Raw genomic sequence first — 21,865 nt, 5'->3', positions numbered from 1 at the left:
CCTCTCCCACTCTCAGTGATTTGTATGACTTCTTTTATAATTTCGTGTTTTCTTTATTTTTAATTCATGATTTATCACCTTTCCTGCTGTACGTTTCTCATTTCTGTAGCATCCTGCAGCTTTTCAGTTTAGAATAGCCCTTCGAATATTTCTTTTAGCATGGGTTTAGTGTTGCTAAACTCCTGCAGCTTTTTATTTTGTCTGTGAAACACTTTATTCTACTTCTATCTTAAAGGATAGCCTTGCTGGATAAATTATCCTAGGCTGAATCTTTTTTTCATTCAGGGCTTTGAATATATCTTGCCACTCCCTTCTGGCCTGTAGTGTTTGTGTAGAGAAATCAGCTGAGAGCCTTATGGGGGTTCCCTTGTAATTCACTCTTTGCTTTTCTCTTGCTGCCTTTATAATCATTTCTTTTTTTTTCCCTCTTTGTTTTCGTTTATTTGATTTTTTTTGACATTGAGTTATAAGAAAAAATTAGAATATAAGAATCTTGTAAAATCCTCTAATGGCTTATGCTGAAGAGAAATTTACTTTGCAGATTTTTTTGGAATTAGAATTTCTTTTAGTGATTTTTGTTAAGCTTAAGAATATTTTCCCAGTCCAACTGCACCTCTGTAGAGGAAGGCGTATTGGCTGGAGAACAAATTACTAAATTTGCAACAAATGCCACACACAGAGACCTGGCAACAATCCCTAACATGACAGCAAGCATTTCCTGTTTCTTTTTTTTTTAATCATAACATTTTGTGTATATTTCCCTGTGCTATAAAGTGTAATCTTGTATATCTATTCTACAATTTTGAAATCCCAGTCTATCCCTTCCCACCCTCTACCCCCCCCCGGTAACCACAAGTCTGTATTCTTTGTCCATCAGTCTGTTTCTGTCCTGAATTTATGCTTTGTATTTGTTTTTTAGATTCCACATATGAGCGATCTCATATGGTATTTTTCTTTCTCTTTCTGGCTTACTTCACTTAGAATGACATTCTCTAGGATCATCCATGTTGCTGCAAATGGCATTATGTTGTCGGTTTTTATGGCTGAGTAGTATTCCATTGTATAAATATACCACATCTTCTTTATCCAGTCACCTGTTGATGGACATTTAGGTTGTTTCCATGTTTTGGCTATTGTAAATAGTGCTGCTATGAACATTGGGGTGCAGGTGTCATCCTGAAGTAGATTTCCTTCCGGGTACAAGCCCAGTAGTGGGATTCCTGGGTCATATGGTAAGTCTATTACTAGTCTTTTGAGGAATCTCCACACTGTTTTCCATAGTGGCTGCACCAAACTGCATTCCCACCAGCAGTGTAGGAGGGTTTCCCTTTCTCCACAGCCTCTCCAGCATTTGTCATTTTTGGATTTTAGAATGACGGCCATTCTGACTGGTGTGAGGTGATACCTCATTGTAGTTTTGATTTGCATTTCTCTGATAATTAGTGATATTGAGCATTTTTTCATGTGCTTTTTGATCATTTGTATGTCTTCCTTGGAGAATTGCTTGTTTAGGTCTTCTGCCCATTTTTAGATTGGGTTGTTTATTTTTTTCTTATTGAGTCGTATGAGCTGCTTATATATTTTGGAGATCAAGCCTTTGTCGGTTTCAATTGCAAAAATTTTCTTCCATTCCGTAGGTTTTCTTCTGGTTTTATTTCTGGTTTCCTTTGCTGTGCAGAAGCTTCTAAGTTTCATTAGGTCCCATTTGTTTATTCTTGCTTTTATTTCTTCTAGGAGAAAATTTTTGAAATGTATGTCAGATAATGTTTTGCCTATGTTTTCCTCTAGGAGGTTTATTGTATTTTGTCTTATGTTTAAGTCTTTAATCCATTTTGAGTTGATTTTTGTATATGGTGTAAGGGTGTGTTCTAGCTTCATTGTTTTATATGCTGCTGTCCAGTTTTCCCATCACCATTTGCTGAAGAGACTGTCTTTATTCCATTGTATATTCTTGCCTCCTTTGTCGAAGATGAGTTGACCAAAAGTTTGTGGGTTCATTTCTGGGCTCTCTATTCTGTTCCATTGGTCTATATGTCTGCTTTGGTACCAATACCATGCTGTCTTGATGCCTGTAGCTCTATAGTATTGTCTGAAGTCTGGAAGAGTTATTCCTCCAGCCTCTTTCTTTCTCTTCAGTAATTATTTGGCAATTCTAGGTCTTTGATGGTTCCATATAAATGTTATTATGATTTTTTCTAGTTCTGTGAAATATGTCCTGGGTAATTGGATAGGGATTGCATTAAATCTGTAGATTGCCTTGGGCAGTGTGACCATTTTAACAATATTGATTCTTCCAATCCAAGAGCATGGAATATCTTTCCATTTTTTAAAGTCTTCTTTAATTTCCTTCATCAATGGTTTATAGATTTCTGTGTATAATTCTTTTGCCTCCTTGGTTAGATTTATTCCCAGATATTTTATTACTTTGGGTGCTATTTTAAAGGGGATTGTTTCTTTACTTTCTTTTTCTGTTGATTTATCGTTAGTGTAAAGAAATGCAACTGATTTTTGAACATTAATTTTGTAACCTGCAACCTTGCTGAATTCTTCAATCAGCTCTAGTAGCTTTTTTGTGGATCTTTTAGGGTTTTCTATATATAGAAACATGTCGTCAGCATATAATGACACTTTTACCTCTTCTTTTCCAATTTGGATCCCTTTTATTTCTTTCTCTTGCCTGATTGCTGTGGATAGGACTTCCAGGACTATATTGAATAGGAGTGGTGATAGTGGGCATCCTTGTCTTGTCCCAGATTTTAGTGGGAAGCTTTTGAGTTTTTCACCCTTGAGAACTATGCTGGCTATAGTTTTGTCATATATAGCTTTTATTATGTTGAGATATGTTCCCTCTATACCCACTTTGGCGAGAGTTTTTATCATAAATGCGTGTTGAATTTTATCAAATGCTTTTTCTGCATCGATTGAGATGATCATGTGGTTTTTGTCCTTTCTCTTGTTGATGTGATTTTTTACATTGATTGATTTGCGTATGTTGAACCAGCCTTGTGTCCCTGGGATGAACCCCACTTGGTCATGATGTATAATCTTTTTTATGTGTTGTTGGATTCTATTTGCTAAAATTTTGGTGAGGATTTTGGCGTCTATGTTCATCAGTGATATTGGCCTATAATTCTCTTTTTTTGTAGTGTCTTTGCCTGGTTTTGGTATCAGGGTGATGGTGGCTTCATAGAATTAGTTTGGGAGTATTCCCTCCTTTTCAATCGTCTGGAAGAGTTTGAGAAGGACTGGCATGTGTTCTTATTGTATGTTTGGTAGAATTCCCCGGTGAAGCCGTCCGGTCCTGGACTTTTATTTGTAGGGAGGTTTTTAATTGCTATTTCTATTTCCTTTCTAGTGATCGGATTGTTCAAGTGTTCAGTTTCGTCTTGATTCAGTTTTGGTGGACAGTATGTTTCCAGAAACTTGTCCATCTCCTCTAGGTTATCCAGTTTGGTTCCATATACTTTATCATAATATTCTCGTATGATATTCTGTATTTCTATTTTGTTTGTTGTAATTTCTCCATTTTCCTTTCTTATTTTGCTAATTTGTGCTCTCCCTTTTTTCTTCTTTATGAGTTTGGCCAGAGGTTTGTCGATTTTATTTACTTTTCCAAAAAACCAGCTTTTGGTTTGGTTGATTTTTTTCTATGGTCTTGTTAAACTCTATTGTATTTAATTCCTCTCTGATCTTAAATATTTCCTTCCTTCTGCTGCTTTTTGGGGCTTTTTGTTCTTCTTTTTCTAATTGATTCAGGTGGTGGGTTAACTTGTTTATTTGAGATTGTTCTTCTTTTATGAGGAAGGCCTGTATCGCTATAAGCTTCCCTCTTAGCACTGCCTTTGCTGTGTCCCATAGGTTTTGAGTGGTTGTGCTTTCATTATCATTTATCTCAAGGTATTTTTTAATTTCAGCTTTGATTTCCTCATTGATCCATTGTTTTTTCAATAACATATTGTTTAATCTCCATGCTTTTCTTTTTTTTCCTTTGTTTCTCTGTTGTTGATTTCCAGTTTCATGGCATTGTGGTCAGTAAAGATGCTTGAGATAATTTCTATCTTCTTAAATTTGTTGAGGTTTCTTTTGTGTCCAAGTACATGATCGATCCTGGAAAATGTCCCATGTGCACTTGAAAAGAATGTATATTCTATTTTTTGGTGGTGTAAAGCTCTGAAAATATCCACCAAATCTAGTTTTTCTATTGTAGTATTTAATTTCTCTGTTGCCTTGTTTATTTTCTGTCTGGAAGATCTGTCTAGTGATGTTAATGCAGTGTTAAAATCTCCAACTATGATTGTATTCCCATCAATAGCCCCCTTTATCTCTGTTAGTAATTCTTGTATGTACTTAGGTGCTCCAATATTGGCTGCATATATAATAACGAGTGTAATATCTTCATCTTGTATCACTCCTTCAATCATTATAAAATGTCCTTCTTTATCTTTCTTTATGGCCTTTGTTTTAAAGTCTATTTTGTCTGAAATCAGTACTGCAACACCTGCTTCTTTGGCTTTTCCATTTGCATGGAATATCCTTTTCCATCCTTTCACTCTCAATCTATATGTGTCCTTCTCCCTAAAGTGGGTCCCTTGTATGCAGCATATTGAAGGTTCTTGCTTTATTATCCACTCTGCCACTCTATGTCTTTTGACTGGAGCATTTAGTGCATTATCATTTACAGTAGTTAATGATAGATTTGTGTTTATTTCCATTTTGAACTTATCTTTGCAGTTGAATTGGTATATCCTCTTTGTTCCTTTCTTCTTCCTTTTGTGGTTTGGTAATTTTCCTTTGTATTATCATGGATTTTATTTAATTTTTGTGACTCCCTTGTAAATTTTTGACTTGTGGTTACCGTTTTTTGTAAATCTATTGACCTATACCCGTTTTTAATAAACTGATAATAACATGATCTCAAACCCATCCTACTGTTAAAAAAATTTAAAAAAAGAAAGAAAATAAAATTCTATATTTCCCTGCCTCCCTCTCCCACTCTCAGTGATTCGTATGACTTCTTTTATAATTTCGTGTTTTCTTTATTTTTAATTCATGATTTATCACCTTTCCAGTTGTACGTTTCTCATTTCTGTAGCATCCTGCTGCTTTTCAGTTTAGAATAGCCCTTCGAATATTTCTTTTAGCATGGGTTTAGTGTTGCTAAACTCCTGCAGCTTTTTTTGTCTGTGAAACTCTTTATTTCTCCTTCTATCCTAAAGGATAGCCTTGCTGGATAAAGTATCCTAGGCTGCATCTTTTTTTCATTCAGGGCTTTGAATATATCTTGCCACTCCCTTCTGGCCTGTAGTGTTTTTGTAGAGAAATCAGCTGAGAGCCTTATGAGGTTTCCCCTGTAGTTCACTCTTTTCTTTTCTCTTGCTGCCTTTAGAATCATTTCTTTATCCTTGACTCTGGCCATCTTGATTATGATATGTCTTGTTGTGGGTCTATTTGGGTTCTTCCTGTTTGGGACCCTCTGAGCTTCCTGTACTTGTATATCTGATTCCTTCTTTAAGTTTGGGAAGTTTTCAGTCATGATTTCTTCAAAAACCTTTTCAGTCCCCTTTGATCCTTCTTCCCCTTCTGGGACCCCTATTATGCAAAGATTGGGATGCTTTATATTATCCCATAGGTCCCTTATGCTATTATTCATTATTTTTTATTTGCTTATCTTGTAGTTCTTCTGAATGGGTGCTTTCTGTTGCCCTGTCTTCTAGATCACTAATTCATTCCTCTGCATTAACTAGTCGGCTTTGCACAGCTGTTAGATCATTCCTCATCTCTGTCAATGAGTTTTCCCATTTTGCTTGGCTCTTCTTTATAGCTTCAATTTCATTTTTGACATATTTTATTTCTCTAAGCATTATCTCTTTTAATTCCTTCAGCAATTTGATCACTCCTTTTTTGAAATCTTGATCTAGTAGGCTATCGATGTCTATTTCATTGAGCTTTCTTTCAGGGGATTCCTCTTGTTCTTTTAATTGGGAAAGGTTTCTCTGCTTCTTCATCTTGCTCATACCTCTCTGGCACTGTGGTTTATGGAGTATCAGTTGTCTATTTTGGATCTTAAGGATTTTATCTATCTAATGCCTATTTAGGAATAGAACTTAGGAAAAAAAGAAAAAAGAAAAAAGAGAAAAATAGAAAAGAATAAGAGAGGGAGAGAGAGATTTTTAAAAGAAGGGAGAAAGAGGGTTTGAAAATGTATAATGAATAATAGAAGAGCGGGTTGAAGCAGAGTATTAATCGGGTGGAGACGTCCGTTTAAAACCTTTAAAAAAAAATGGGGTGGGGCGATGAATATATGTGTTTGAAGCCTGTGTCTTATCAATAACAGGACATGAAAACCCAAGAGAAATAGAAATGAATTAAGAAGTAAAAACTAAGAGAGTAATTGAAAATAGAACAGGTAAAAACAGATTAAAAAAATAACAAAACTAAAACAAAAACAAAAAACAAAAAAACAAAACAAAAAAAAAACAAAAAAAAAAGGGGGGGGGTTGTCGGTGTTCTCCTGGAGTCTGTGTGCTTTTAATGTGAAGTCCTTCTGTCTTCGTCCTGTTTTGGAAGCTCAGCTTGTTTTCATAGGCCCTCCGTTGGCGTCCTCTTCTGTGCTGCTCCCAGCACCTGTCGGCAAGCAAATCGCGCCTCCTCGTAACACGGGGTCAGATGCAGCTCTCCTCTGCTGCAGGCGGGCGGGTCACTGCCCCTCCAGATGCCACAGTCAGATGTTGCAGACTGGCCAGGCAGGAGGGCGGGTCGTGCCCCCTCCCAGCACCTCGGTCAGGGGTTGTGTTCCTGCCCGACAGGCGGGGGGCCGCTCTCCCCCTGCCTGCGCCGCCGGTAGCTCCGCTGCTCTGTGTGGCTGCGCGCTCTACGCCGGCGCTCCTCCCTGGCCGGCGCTCCGAACATCGGACTTTTCTTGCAGTGTTAGAAACCAGTGAGCCGGGATTTTATAAAAGAGCTAGAAGCGGCCTCTGGAGCACCTTAAAGCTGAAAAGTGTACTGAGTTCCCTATGTATTATCCCCACCGCTGTGTGTCAATGGGTGGTAGGAGATTTGGTACATATATGAAGGGGTGTAGTGATTTGACTTGTGTTTGCGTGCACGCGCTGCCACTGAGCTAAGTGATCCTGAGTCAGTTCGTTCGGAGTTTTTCCCTCGTCTGTGAGATGGGGACACTCATTTCTTCTTTGTAGAATTGTGAGAATAAGAAATTATGTAAAGTGTTTAGCACAGTGTGTATGTCAAGAGGGCTCATAAACTTAACTGCTGTTTGGTGTGAAGCCATCATTTGATAGTCTTTGGCAATTACTGAGAAACAGGAAAATAAGGAAAGCTGGTTTTATGATGAAAGATATTTGAGGAGGTTCCATAGTTCCTATACACATAATTTAGCATCAGCAGTGTCAGGACCGTTACACAGTCGCCCTGAACCAATGTTAAGCCACAGAATTTTTTGTTACTTCATATATGTTGGGGCTTAAGGGTACCCAATACTTATACACATGTTGTGTCCAGCAGCCAACTGAGAGATGACAAAGAACAACAGGCAGGCGATAAATGTCTCCTTTATTACTGATGAAGCCACGTTCTTCATGAAATTCAGGGCTGTGGGAGTGTGAGTGTCATGACACTATGTCCCAGAATTAGAGACTCATGCAGTCCCAGGTAACTCTGGGCCACAGCGAGCATTCCCTTGAGAGGATCTGGCCCATAATGCACAGGAGTGTCTTGCCATGGAGCTGAGCATCCCAGCTGCTTCCTAAGGGTGGCCAATACTGGAGGGAAAGGAAAGGTTTCATATGCCCTGCTTGTCTCCCCGGACTCACACCTCAATCTGTTAGTGTGAGGAGGGCTAGCCGTGGGCCAGTGGTCAGGGGTGTGAAGGGAGAAGCAGTCTCCCATGGACCAGAGGAGTGGGGAGGAGGGATCCCCTCCCTCATGTTAAACAGGTGGTGACTTGAAAGAGAAGGGTGCTCCTCAAGAGTTTATAAGAGGGAAAATAAGGATTTCCTTTGGGACTCAGACTAGCCATGAAAGACAGAAGATGATTAGATGGGAGACTTGTAAATCACTTTCTTATTAAATTGACATTTGTTGGGCACCAAAAATGTGCTACATTCTTTTCTGAGAGTTTTACAGAAATGAATCCTTCAATCTTCACAACAAGTGAGTAAGAAAGATTTGATTGTTATCCCAGGTTTACAGTGTGGAAATTGAGGCACACAGAGGGTAAGTAATTTGGCCAAGGTAACAGAGCTAGCAAGTGGCAGAGCTGGGATTTAAACCCTGGCTATCTGGTTTCCAGGCTCCCAGGGATGGGCTTTGGGTGTTTAGAGGTATCTGCATCCCTGGATCTCTGTACCTCTGCATCAGTTAGACCAGAAAGGACAGGGAAAGGGGAGTTATACAGGTGCTCACAGTCGTGTCTCAGCCACTGCCCATGAAGTGTGCCCCGTGATTGGCGTTAATAGTTTTCCAGGCAGTAGATCTGTTCTTATAACAGAAATTTAGTCCATTGAGTTAATCTAGAAACCCTTCCTGCTCTGCTTCTGTCCACGCTTGCCATGTGACTGCCTGCCCGAGATTGGGCCGTGGAGGAGAATCTGTACTCATGGTTGAACTCTGATATTTCAATCTGGTTTGTAGTTTCACATCTCCTGTTACATTAATAAATTAAATTTCTGGGTTTCTTGCATCAGTGTGTCATAAGTTTGGTTAATGTGAAACCAGTCCATGGGAGCCCAGGGGTGCTGACGGTATAATTTCTGAGCATGTGGCATTTCTACCCATGCAGATGTGGCTGGAGGATGTCCACCTTCCTCACTGATTTCTCCCAGCAGCAGGGTCCTCTCCCACCCCCGGATGTGAGGATGGGATCTCTCTGAGTAGGCCAGTCAGAGGCCGAGTCCACCAATCAGATGAAGTACCTGGAAGTGGGTTTAATAGAAGAAAAGAGCTTCCAGGTAGTCCGATGGGCTCTTCGAGTCCGTTTGGTGAAAAGCTGTCCACTGTCTGTGGTTGAGCTGCTTCTTTGCTGTTTAAAAGTCTGTATTACATGAAGGGATTTTAAAAAGCAGAAAGGTGTGATTTCAGGTGGTACATCCGCACCGGTGACTAGTGCTGGATGACCTTCTGTGTGAGGAATAGACAGAGTCTTACAAACTTCATAAAACAGCTTTAAAAGCTCTGCCATCTGAGTGCACTTCGTATGGGGTCCAGTTCATGACTGGTCACGCTGAGAGGGCATGAAACTGATGATGGCAGAAAGGACACGGAGGCATCAAATAGGTCTCAGTCATGTCCCGTGTTTAGAGGATGTGGCACAGTGTAATATATTTGAGCTGGTTTTTCACTGAACACTTTTGAGTATTTTCTAGGACTCCCCAATCCCCCAAGGTTCCATGCAGCTGGGTGTTCCCTCAGTGCAGCTCTGTCAGCACTTTCCCTGGGCTAATGCGGTGTCACGGGGAGCAGGACGGTCAGCGTCCCCGGCTCCTCCGAGCTCCGTCTCCTCATCCGCAGAGCCGGGTTTCTCATCCGTGTCTACTTAGTAGGGTTGCTGAGAATCACACGTGATGGTTGTTAGGTGTGATTTGTGGTTGTCTCTGTGATTGGCGTATAGTCAATATTTGATAGAAACACTTGATTTTATTATAATTGTGGCTCCTAGTTGGCAGTGGTTTTTAGTCTGCATTTATTTTTTTATATAAATTTATTCTTATTTTTAAATAAGCACTTGTATTTATTTATTTTCATGAAGGTACTGGGGATTGAAGCCAGGAACATGTGCATGCTCAACAGGTGCTCTACAACGGAGTAATACCCACCCTCCTTGTCTGCACTTAAAAATAAATATTTCAATACACAAAATATTTCTTAAACACCATCATGGGTCCTATTTTCTGCATAGACAATTGAATACATATGTCATCTCAATATGAATAAATGTCATAGGGACTTACCTTTCTAAATCTGTTTACGTGTTTTAAAATGATCATAGCTAGTGAAAAACACGAGTCTTGGATCCACTACTTCTTAGGGTCTGCTTTGCCATCATGGGGAATTACATTCTACAGGGAAGGCTAATTGGATCTCATTGATATTTGGATGATTTTGCAATGTTCAAGGCTTTCAAAAGCTGACCGTTTTGTATTTTAAACTAACTACAAAGTTATCTTCTAGAAGTTGTAAGTCCTTAGCTTGTGACGTGCCCAATAATTCAGTTTGTATATGTCTGTGTCTCTGTGAACGTGTATGTGTGTGATTTCAGGAATGTAGAAATAAGTTCCATATAGCCTTCTGAAACCTTTCTCCTCCAGTTCAAGGTGTAGGTATATATTTACACAAATAAATTGATACTCTTTTGTGATTTGGCATATTGGTGGGAATAAGAGGTTCTCATAATTGTTTCAGAAGGGTTGGGGACCATGAGCTTAGAAAATGAGAGGAGATAGAGGCAGGGAGGTTCTTTAAACTTTGTGCAAGATGAGAAACAGTAGCTTTTCTTTTTTCTTCTAAAGCATACTGGCACTGAATTGTAAAATACTAATACTCAGAATTGCTTTTCTGATCAGAGACAAGTGCCTCAGATTTTTCAAGGCAACATGAATGATGAAATGTGTTTTAGCAGTTATCTTTATAAGTAGTTTCATTTTTCAACTAAAAGGCTATAGCCTGTTATATTTTTCCAGCTGTACAAGAATTTCTCATTGATCCAGGTACGTGATCAATGTGTTTAGTTTTTTGGGTTTTTTTTTTTTTAAGTGCTTGATTCATTCTGGTGTGAATGAATGTTTAAACTTTCTGGATTTTGATCTTTAAAACTTGCTGATTTATCAGAACTGCTAAAAACCTGATGTTTGTTCCTTGTTTGGTGGGGCAACCTATTGATTTATGTTGTCTGTTATAGAGGGAAATTCTTCCTCTAGCCTGTAGATAATTAAGTGAATGGTTTGCAGTGTGTCTTAAAAATTATTTGAATGCATTGAGCATGTTTGTCCAGTGAATATTGGATTGAGTCATAATAATGACTTTGCTTCGATTCTGTGGCTTTTGTCCTCTCCACAAGAATTTGAATTCTCTGTTGAATTTTGTATTCGTGTTCTTAACATGGGAAGGAATTTTGCATTTTTTACAGAGGTGGGTTTTCTTATCCCCTCTGAATTCCTCTGTAATTGATACAGCGAAAATCTGTTATTACAGTGCTTAATTATTTCATAAAAAATTTTTTGGCTTAATCAGAAACAATGACAAAGAATGATAAGAAAAAATATGAAAACCTTCCTTCCTTTGAAGAATAGAAATGAGGTGTTCAGGCTCACGCATGCTTTGTACCTGACACACTTACTCTCATGTCATTGTGTATCATGAGTCGGAGATGGAGTTGCTTCAGGTTTATAGCTTTTTTTTTTTAACATTTGTGTTGAATTAATTCTCTAGGCATGATGATTCCTGTTGCCTTTGTAGAAAGTGTAGATGAAGGGAAACAAATGCTTTGTTTTGTTTTCAGGAGACCTGAGATGCTGATGAGAAAAGAGTAGAGGGAGGGCTGAGGAAAATAGTGACAGACCCTCACCTCCAGGCTGAAATTGATGAACAAAGAAATCAATTAAGTGTATCGGTATTTGACTAATAGAAGTCAGGCAGCCCAGGCTGTCTAGTTATGCCCAAAGGAAAGTGCTGAATTCACCTGCAGAATTAGGTGCTTTACCATGTAGAAGCAGCTTAGAGCAATCAGAAAAATCAGTCTTATGATGAGATATAAAAAGAATATATTATCTTTTATTTCTGAAACTTTTCTACGTTAAGTTGTGTAGAGATAAAATTAAGTTTCAAGCACCAGAAGTTAAGAGTTTAGGTGGTTCTGTGGGATCGTTATTCAGGGATGTGTCTAGACCCTGCTGGAGTGGCCGAAGCTGGCAGGAAAAGACCCAGAGCCAGGATTTGTCATCCTAGGATGTCATCCATAATGGTTCCATGTGGGAGCCCATGATTGGGTTAACAAGTTGTAACACATCCCAGCCGCCTGTCAACTTTAAGAAGAAAAAATGTGCTTAGTAACTGCTTTAAAGCAAGCACCTGTGCATCCTCACTCATGTCTCCTTGCCATAAAAAGCAGAGACAATGCCTTGCTTGCATATTTGAGGTTATAGATAGCACTCTGCTTATTGCACAGCAATGACCCAGGCCCTCAGCTATAAACGCCAGGCCTGCGTGGTGTTAGATAGTCTATTATCCCCAAAACAGGGACCAGGCTGATCTGGTGGTCTGCTTTGTAATGAACATGTCTTAAAAATTGTATCTTGTTCCCCTCACCCCATGACTTCCCTAAAGGTAAACTAAGCCTTAGTACTCATGGTGGAGTCTACAATCTCTGTCTCATCCCTTCTTTCCCCAAGTTCCTGCCTACTATCTCACAACTGTTAATGACTTTTTCCTTTGATTATACACAATAAATATGGGAGCATTTGAGAGACTCGTGGAGTTGGCTCCCTAATCCCTCTCGCTTTCTTTCCTTTTTCCGCAGTCTTGAGTAATTCATTCAGTGTCAGTAAGACTTCCGCCAGCCAGAACCCACAGTTCCAGGTGAGAAGGATGCAGGCTTTATCCCTCCTACCCGAGGGAGAGAGAGGAGATAATTGAGATATGCTCCCCTGTGGTCCCTTCCTGCCCCAGGGCCACTCCAGTTCACCTGCAGCCTTCTGGCCTCTGCTCACAGGGCCTCTGTCCCAGGATTGACCGCAGCCTTTTATTCCCTTGTCAACATTCCCTGTGCCTTTCAGAGGTTGGTCTCGTCTCTGCAATTCAACCCTGGCAGATGTGATGGTGGTCAGCGTGCTGGTGGGCAGTTACTTGGGGACACCCAGGAGCCATGCTGATTCTCCTGAGTCATTCGGGGTTACAGAACTGTCAAGCACTGCAGGAAGGCCATTCACGTGAGTTCAACACAGCATTACATCAGTATCATTTTATTTTTGAATTTTCAGTTGAGAAATTATTTGTAGCACACTGTTCCAGATTTTAGGCCGCCTGCTTTCCTCACCACCATTTCCTTGTTGGCTCTGGTGCTTGTTTTAAGAACCAGGTTTCTTCTCTGGTCATTTGTAGCAGCTGGGCTTGCCGAATCCTTGATTTGCATTTGAAGCAGAATGCTTCTTCGTGATGTCAAACTGATTTTGCTTGTCATGTCTGAATATTTCGTGTACACTCAGCAACAGTTTCAAGTGAATTGCTCTTGTCCAATTTCGGTTAACTAATATTTGCTGATCTCCTGCTTTCATGCTGAGGGCAGTTTCTTCTTCCTGTAATAAATGTTAGCAATTTGCATTTACTGTGGAAGGTACTAACCCGAGGTGCTTTTGTTCTTAACAGTTTTAATACAAATCACCCATTAAAATGTACAGCGGATTTTACTCTATGCCCAGAAATGTGCATCCCAGTCAATCTTAGAACATTTTCATCCCCCCAACAGGAAACCCAGTACACATAAGCAGACATTATCAACTTCCCCATCCTCCCCAAGCCCCAGGGAGCCACTCTTCTGTCTCTGTGGATTTTCCTGTGCTGAACATTTCATGCAAATCGAGTCACTTCATGTAAGTGGAACCGTCTATTTTGACTGACTTCTTTCACATTGAGTAATGTTTTCAATGTTTGTCCACGTTGTGGCCTGGGTCAGTACTCTATGCTTTGCTATTGCTGAATAATATTTCACTGTATGGCTGGGCCCCTCTGTTTACCCATTCATCAGGTGATAGACATTTGTGTTGTTTCTGTTTTTTGGCACTGAAAATTAATGGCGAAAAGTAATGGTGAATATTCCTGTAGGAGTTTTTATGTTAACATTTGTTTTCAATTCTCTTACTTGTGTGCCCAGGAAGTAGAATTGCTGGATCATTCAGAAACCAAATGTTCAACTCTCTGAGGATGTGCCAGGATGTTTTCCAAAGTGGCTACGCTGTGTTACATCCTCACCAGCAATGGCTGCGGGCTCCGCTTCCTCTGTGTCCTCATTAGTGCTTGTTAAACTTTTTTTTGATTATTACCTATTGTAGTGGGTGTTTAGCGGTTTCTCCTAGTTGTTTTGACTTGATTCCCTTTAGAGCTAATGTTATTGAACACCGTTTCATTGTGCTTATTGGCCATTTGTTTATTTTCCTTGAAAAATATCTTTTCAGATCTTTTTTCATTTTTTAATTGAGTTGCCTTTTTATTGTTGAGCTGTGGAATTTTTTTTTTGATACACAAATTCCTTATCAGATAAATGATTTGAAAAAATTTTCTCCTGGGTGTTGTTTTTTCACTTTCTGGATGGTGTCCTTGAAGCTAAGTTTTAAATTTTAATGAACTCAAATTTATCTCTGTTTTCATTTTTCCTTGTGCTTTTGGGGTAATATTTAATATCTGATGTATTTTATTAAACTTGTATATATAAAATAACTTAATTCTTAGGACCGTTCTAGGATATGGGTGTGGTTGTTTTCCCCAGTCTATGCATCGGAGACTGAGATGCAGAGAATTTGACTGACATATTAGTGTCAAAGCTACCCAGTGCTGTGGGAATTCAGACCCTCATGTTTTTCCCTAGCATCTGAGCTCAACATTACCATGCTCCACTCTTTCCAGGAAACGTTAATGAAAAAGTCTTTACTTTTTTGATTTCTTGTTAGATTTTTTTCTTATTGGGGACCTCAAATTCTCATTTTCTTTTCGGATATCAGTGTAGATTTATTTTAGGTCTCATGTAGGGAGAAGAATTGCTATCAGTTAACTTCTTTATTACTCACTCTCCAGTGATGATTGTTGCTAGGTGATCTAATCATGTCATGCTTAATTCTTTCCTGCTCATGACACTAACAGCAGAGTCATGACTTATAGAATGCTCAAAGAAGAAAGTACTTGATTGATTTTATTTTGCCAACCAATCAAACCAATCAAATAAAACCCTGGTGTTGACACAGGCTATAAGCCCTCCAGAATAGGGTCACTGTCTTCCTTGTGTTTCATTTGTTGGGTCACAGTGTCTGGATAGTGCCTTGCTGTCCAGCAGTTTTGTGAGGATATGGTGCTCGTGAATCATTGTAAGGACAGAATTTTGACAACAGACTGTGTTGTCCATTTCACGAGGGAAAAGGTAATATAGAATTACTGCTCAGATCTGTTTTAAAATTAAGCTTTGAATTTTGAGAATAGTTCAAGAAACCATAAACAGAATTTTTCACTAATTTTAGATCTATCTTAGACACATTATGTTTACATAGCAGAGTAACTTATCAAGTAGATTTGACAAGAGGAGTGTAATATTGATTATTTGTTTTAGTTGAAATGTTCTACCTGGGATAAAGTAATCAGTGCCTTTAAATGAACAAATATGTTTTTATTTCTATGCAACATGGGAGCAGACTTCATATGTTTCTATATAATATATATGACTGTGTGTTTTAATCTTTCTGTCAGTGTTTTAATAGTTTTTCAGCAATTTTTTAACTTTAGAATTCTTCTAAGAAAATCACCCCCGATTCTAGTGCAGTTTGTACTGTGTATCCTGTCTTATGCATGGGATTCCACTGTCCCCTCAGTGAGGAATTTCCTCTCCTATTGTGTTAGTAGCAGAGTTAAAGGAACTGTGATTTCTAGGCCTTTGCTCTCCATGTGTTTGCAGTTGGCTCTCAGTCACGATTTTCCCTTTCCAGAGTTTTCATTGTTAAATTAGAATTTCTGAAAATAACTATTAATATGTTGCTTTGGTCTCCCTAGAAACTTGACGTCTTAGTGCTTTTCAGTTTTCAATTTATGAAAAATGCAAATGCACTTTTGTTTTTAAGTTGTCCTTTTTCAATAGATATTTGTTTATCTCTTAATTGATAAAATAATTTTTTCCCAATGAATGAATCGGTGTGCATGTTTTAAAGGATAACTTACTTTTTATTTTTCTTATTGTAACAGTTATATCCATTGTAGAGAATTTAGTAAATAAGGATAAACACAGTAATAACTTCACAATAGCCTCTAATCTCACCTGGAGATACAGTTGTAAGGTTTGAAATTGAGAATTATAAGTCCTCTCAAATTTTTCTTTTTCAAGTACGTATTGGTTACTGAGATCCTCGAATTCCCATATGAATTGTAGCAGCAGATATTCAGTTTCTGCAGAGGAGCCCGCTGGGATTGTGATCGAGACCACGTTGAATATACGGATCGCTCTGGGGAGCACTGCCATTCCAAGAGCATTTTCTTTTGATAGGGGAATGTGTGTGGAGTGTCTGTCCTGGTATTTAGGTCTTCTTTAACTTTTTTTTCAACAATGCTTTGAGTTTAAAGAGTATTATTTTACTTTAATTATCTTTGCCTTTATATTGAGGACAAGTGTGCAAGGTACCAGGATCAGAAGTGTATTTGAGCCCCGCAACTTGCTGCCACCATGGATGCTGTGCTCTTGCTTCACCCGCTGTACAATCTTGCACAGAATGCGACCTCAGTAACTCTCTCTTGAATGAATGATTATATGATTGTTGGATGATGCTTGAGAGTCATTGTGATGATTTTTTTCCCCAGCCTTTCCCCAGTTCTTAACTATGCCCTTTCTCTTCCTAAACTCCAGCCTGGGTTTCAGCCTGCCTGTGGCATTGATTTTCCTTGTCTGTGGACTCTTCCTTTCACTGGTTCACGATAATGTTACATGTGGGCTGTGGAAACTTGCTAGATGTCAAGAAAGAGCTAATCCATTGTAGGCCAGTATTTTTAGAGTTTGTTATTGTTTTATTGATTGAAATTAAATGAGGCTGCCCCCTGAGCCCTCCCGTGAGCTCTTTTGACCTTCCTACAGGTGATACTGCTCTCGTTGCTACATGTGCCCTTTCCCCAGCCTTGATTTTGTAATTGAATAAGTCACCATCACTGGAGCCCTCTCTTTAAAAGATAAAGAGAACATTTGCTCCTTTTCCCTGTTTGGGGACTTGGATGAGATGAGATCCCAGATAAAGAATGGAGCCCCACCTCTTTCTTACCCCCGTTGTTTCCGTTCCTTTCTTCAGGGGAAAAGAGTACAACTCAACCGTATAAAGATTGATTGTGAGCTAATGAGATAGACAAGACAACCGATTATTTATTAAATACCCTTTCATGATAGAAACAAATGTATTATACACTCAAACAGCACACAAAGCACGGTAGTACCGTGGTTACAAACGTGGGTCCGAGTTCGATTCCTGCTCTGGAGAGACCAGTCCTGTGAGATGGAGAACTGGTAGGTTGGCTTAGCCTCTCCAGGACTGGTTTTCTGTCCTGCAGAGACGGGGCTCGCTAGGCGTCCCCCCGGTAGAGGTGCTGTGGGGTGTAAATGACGTGCGTGGGCAGCCTGAGCACAGCTGCTCATTCCTCGTAAGTGCAGGGTAGCATAGCTTTTGCGGTGACGGCTTTATGACCGCCCCATGTAGACTGTCAGTGCTCCGAAGGGATGCCTTGTGGTTTGGAGAGGGATTCTGACTTCTGTAAATAACCAAGTATAGTGTTATTGGGCCCTGCTGATTTGAGTCTATTCTTTAGAAAGTACATATTATAGATATATTTTTCAAGCATGCGTGCTTTTTTTCTTTTACTATTTAAAGTTCTACCCTCTCATTTCTTGGTGTTACTTTTCATGGAATCCAGGAAACAGTCCTAAGCTACCTGCCTCTTCACACTTTTCCGTGGTGGTTTCCTTCCCTGATTAGAAGAGGGTTTTGCATAGGAAATTTTATTTGTTCCCCTTTTCTTGGAGTCTCTCTCTCTGTCTGCCCATCTCTCACCTCTCAATCTGTCCATTTCTCAACCCACTGTTTCTTCTGACATGTTCCAAAACACATTTCAGGCAGCTTACAGAAGAACAGATATCAAATAAACAGGTGAGAAAATGGGGCCAAGTTCAGACAGTGAGGCTAGGAGGCGAGCCTGTGTGAGGGTTGCAGGCGTGAGACACACGCCTCTGCCATGTGACTTATAAGATCGACAGCAGCAGTGTGCTTCAAGCTCCCAGCAGACACAGGGAAACAGGGTTTGAGGGAGATGCTTACTGGCTGTGAAATAAATAAGTGGCTTAGGAGAAGCTCAGCCTTTCCAGCTACTAAGGCTTAGGAGAATATTTTGAGTGTATTCCAAAATCAGAGTATGGCATCTTTTCTTTTTTCAGAGTTCTATGTATAGTTGGTTACATTCTATACCTGGAAATTTCTCCAAAACTGCTTCCCACGTGAGTCCCATGGCTCGGGAATTGGGTGGTTCTGCTCATTGACGGGGGTTGGCCAGAAACAGAAAATGAGAGCCTCAAAGGAGCCTGGGATTTGTCAGTTATGTTTTGTCAGTGCTGTAGGGTTCAAGAAATGCTTTCACCGTTTCTCTCCATCTGAGTTGGCAGCGTAATCTCTTACCAGCATCAGGAGCTCAGGGCCACGGGATGGTGGGGGCTGACTGCACTGCCGTCAAGGCAGCTGAGCTAGTCACTGCAGGTGTGGTTCTTTTACATACTTCATTTCATGTTCTTTACTAGAATGTTTCAACAGGGAGTTAATTAACTGAGTTAATTAACATTTAATAAATATGATGCTTTGTTGAAAAGACAGTTATAGGCAGAATATAAGCTGTGAAGTCTTTGAAAACGGTTTCATTACTGAAATTTCATTTGGGAAGATACACAGTTTATCTTATATATGCCTCTCTTTTAAAGTAACAAAGAAACAAGACAGAAAAGGCAGAGGATGATTTCTGTTCTTCCTCTCGGCTTGCAGGTGCCCTCACCCCCAGTAGCATCAGTCAAGACACCAGCACTGACACTGGCCTTGCTCAGAACTGCCTCAGCCCTGAAGATGCTGCTGACAAATAGAAGGGGGCCACGCCCTTTTACAGCAGGTGCTCTCACTTTGTGGGTCCTTATGTAACTGCGTGGTGTTAATCAGGGTCGCCCGTCCTACATTGTGTGATGCTGCTGCCTTGTCTCCTAGTTACTTGTTTCTCTAAGTATTCTTGTATTATTCTCCAATGCGTAGTACTACACACCTACAAATGCTTTTTTCAGATGAAAAAGAATGTGTATTTAAAATAATAAGTCTGAAAAAGGGGGCAAAAGAGGCTATCCTTGTCCCGCTATTCAAAGATAATAATTAACACGTTAACGTATATTTTCGTCAGTGTGTATCACCTCTGTCATAAAAAACCAGACAGCACTCTGTGTCTGTTTACTGTGTGGACACCTCCATTTTCCATTCGACTTTTTATATGTTTTTCTACAATATTTTATCTCCTCTGGCATGATTTTTGATGACCAGTATAGCATTCTGTCTTGTGGATGCATCGTCCATTTTACTTCGGACTTAAATAAACTTTTAAATTCCAAGTATACTTAACTGAAATACTGAAAAGAGAACTGTGGTGGTACAGGATGGCCCTACCTCCCTTCCCCTTATTTCCGAAGAGTAAAAACTGTTGAAATTTGGTATATATATTTCATGACCTTTATGCCTATGACATACATATATACACACATATGAGAATTCCATGTATACGTGTGTGTATATATGCTTTATTTAAAAATGAGACCATACTATATGTTTTTCTGCAGCTCGCTTTAATCACTCAGGTGTATATCATAGACGTCCTCCCACTCCAGACTCACCCGGTCCTTTCAGATAGAGTGGAGGGGTCTCCTGATTTGCGGGTGTGGTCTCTTTCCCACGCACACCTTTGGTGAGAGAATGCTGTGGACAAGGCCCTGGACCACGGCGAAACGCCGGCTCCCTCATTGCTCGCAGCTCGTCGTGATTTACCGCATCATTGTCTTGATGGTGGACAGTTAAGTTTTCTCCATTTTCCACTGTCAGAAAGGATATTTGACTGGCATCCTTCTTGTACAGACATTCCTGTGATCTTTTATGAGTATTCTTTAGTTAAGGCTTCTGGAAATTTAGTCCCTGGATGTGACATTTACATTCATCACAGACTCCTTTCAAGTGACTCTAGAAATTCCTTCCATAGGGGAATGAAAAGATGCACAATTACTTATGTAACCAATTCTCTATTGCTGGATATGATTTCACTTCAGTTTTTCTTCCCACCATTGTAAACAGTTTGTGTAACTGCCCTGATGGGTACATCTTTTTGGACTAAATTTGTTTTTTCCTAAAGGAAACGATTCCTAGAAGTGGTGTTGAGTCAGTGTGTACGTACGTTTTTCAGAGTTTACATATCCATTGACATGTCGTCCTCTGAAAATGTCGCTCATGGTTTCTTCTTCCACAGATGGACACTAGATAGACAATCTTTTAAAAATATTTGCCAATATGATGAGCAAAAGTGCTTTTTCATTGTTTTAGTTTGCATTTGATGACCAGTGAGGTATTGAGTATTTTTCACTCATTAGCCATTTGACTTTTTTAAAATGAATGATTCCTTTTATCCTTTGCACATATTTAAGTGGGGGAGCTTCTTGTTGCTTTGTGACAGCTCTTTGTATGTTATGAACATTAACTTCTTGTCTTCATCAACATGTATCACAGAGATTTTTCTTGTCATTTCTTGCCTTTCATTTTGTTCAGGAGGATTTTTACTTTGGTTGTGCCTCAAAATATTCTTATGATAGTAAATGTATTCCTTATGGGTTTTATCTTTGACATTATTCTTAAAAATGCTTTCTTATACTGGAATAAATCCTCTGTAGGTTTTTTTAATCTCTAAGATGGAGATGATAATAGTGCTTGTTAATGTAAGGGTAAGTTGAGTTAATAAGAGCAAAGTGTTGTATTTGCTGTTATTAGTACTTTTTAATATTTACATCACTGTCTGTAATTTATCTTGTGGTCCTTATGAGAGGAATAGTATTTATTCTTTCCAGGTGATTCTCTGATTGTCCCAGGACAATTATTGAAGTCATACTTTTCTCTTTGATTTGAAATCCCACCTTTACAAAATACTTATGTACACTAGAGTCTCTTTTTGAACTCATGGTTCCCTTCTGTCTATCTGCCTTTCTTACTCCAGCACCATAACTTACATATTGTAAAAATTTATTTAATAACTGGCAGTCTGAATTTTTTTGATTCTTTTTTTCCATCCCAAATTTTCTTGTCCAGTATTATGATTTTATTGTTCCTGAAGAATTCCAAAATATTTTGTTCAAGTTAAAAAAAAAATCAGATTTGAGATGTCATGGGATTTTTTAGTAAGTTTTGAATTATTCTGATGAGAACTTACATCTTTACAAAACTGCTTTCCTCCATGCAATTTGTTGATGTTTCTACATTCACACCTCTTACTTTACCCCTCATTACAGTCCTGAAGTTTCTCCATTTAGAACATGGGCATTATTTTTGAATTTATTCCAGATTATTTTTTATGTTTTTGTCAATTTTGTAAGTGAAAATTTTTTGCTATTATATTTTTAAATGCTTAAAACTGAAATTTAGAAAGGAAGATTCGGTTTGTAAATACTCACTTTGTAACTTGTCATTTAAAATTGTAAGTATTAAGTAGTTGTTCCAGAATCCTTTCTTTTTTGTTTTTAAAAATTTGTGTCGAAGATCCTCAAAATGGTCATAGCTAAGTAGTATAGGTGGGGAGACAGATGGAGAGAGGTAGTGTGGCTCATGTACAAACTGTGAGCAGTTTCATGGCTGCCTTTAGGCTGGAGAAACCACAGAAGAGCCCAGGTTAGACAAGGAATGGCTTTGTATGCAGTTGAAAGCCAGCTTTCCTGCCTGAATGGTGAAGCCTGGTAGGTGTGGCAGGTAGATGATCAAGGTCTGATCAAGTTCATTGGCTGCACAGAGCGCTGTGTCTGTGAGAATTGGTGACCATTGCCATGGCAAATGCTTGGTGCCAGGAACAATGCAGGGGA

The 21,865-nt window shown here is 39.2% G+C and overlaps 1 long non-coding RNA gene across 1 annotated transcript in view; it reads left to right on the top strand.

The window, feature by feature from the left end:
- Positions 1 to 19,869, top strand: part of LOC140701218 (uncharacterized) — a 41,731-nt gene extending 21,862 nt beyond the window's left edge. The window contains exons 3-6 of the long non-coding RNA XR_012080180.1: positions 12,786 to 12,938; positions 13,475 to 13,598; positions 18,765 to 18,885; positions 19,595 to 19,869. This is a non-coding gene — a long non-coding RNA (uncharacterized lncRNA). The remainder of the gene's footprint in view (positions 1 to 12,785; positions 12,939 to 13,474; positions 13,599 to 18,764; positions 18,886 to 19,594) is intronic.
- Positions 19,870 to 21,865: the final 1,996 nt, after the last annotated feature.

This window comes from Vicugna pacos, chromosome 14, assembly GCF_048564905.1.
Source record: "Vicugna pacos chromosome 14, VicPac4, whole genome shotgun sequence".
Lineage (NCBI taxonomy): Eukaryota > Metazoa > Chordata > Mammalia > Artiodactyla > Camelidae > Vicugna > Vicugna pacos.
This window is presented reverse-complemented; position numbering and strand designations above follow the sequence as displayed.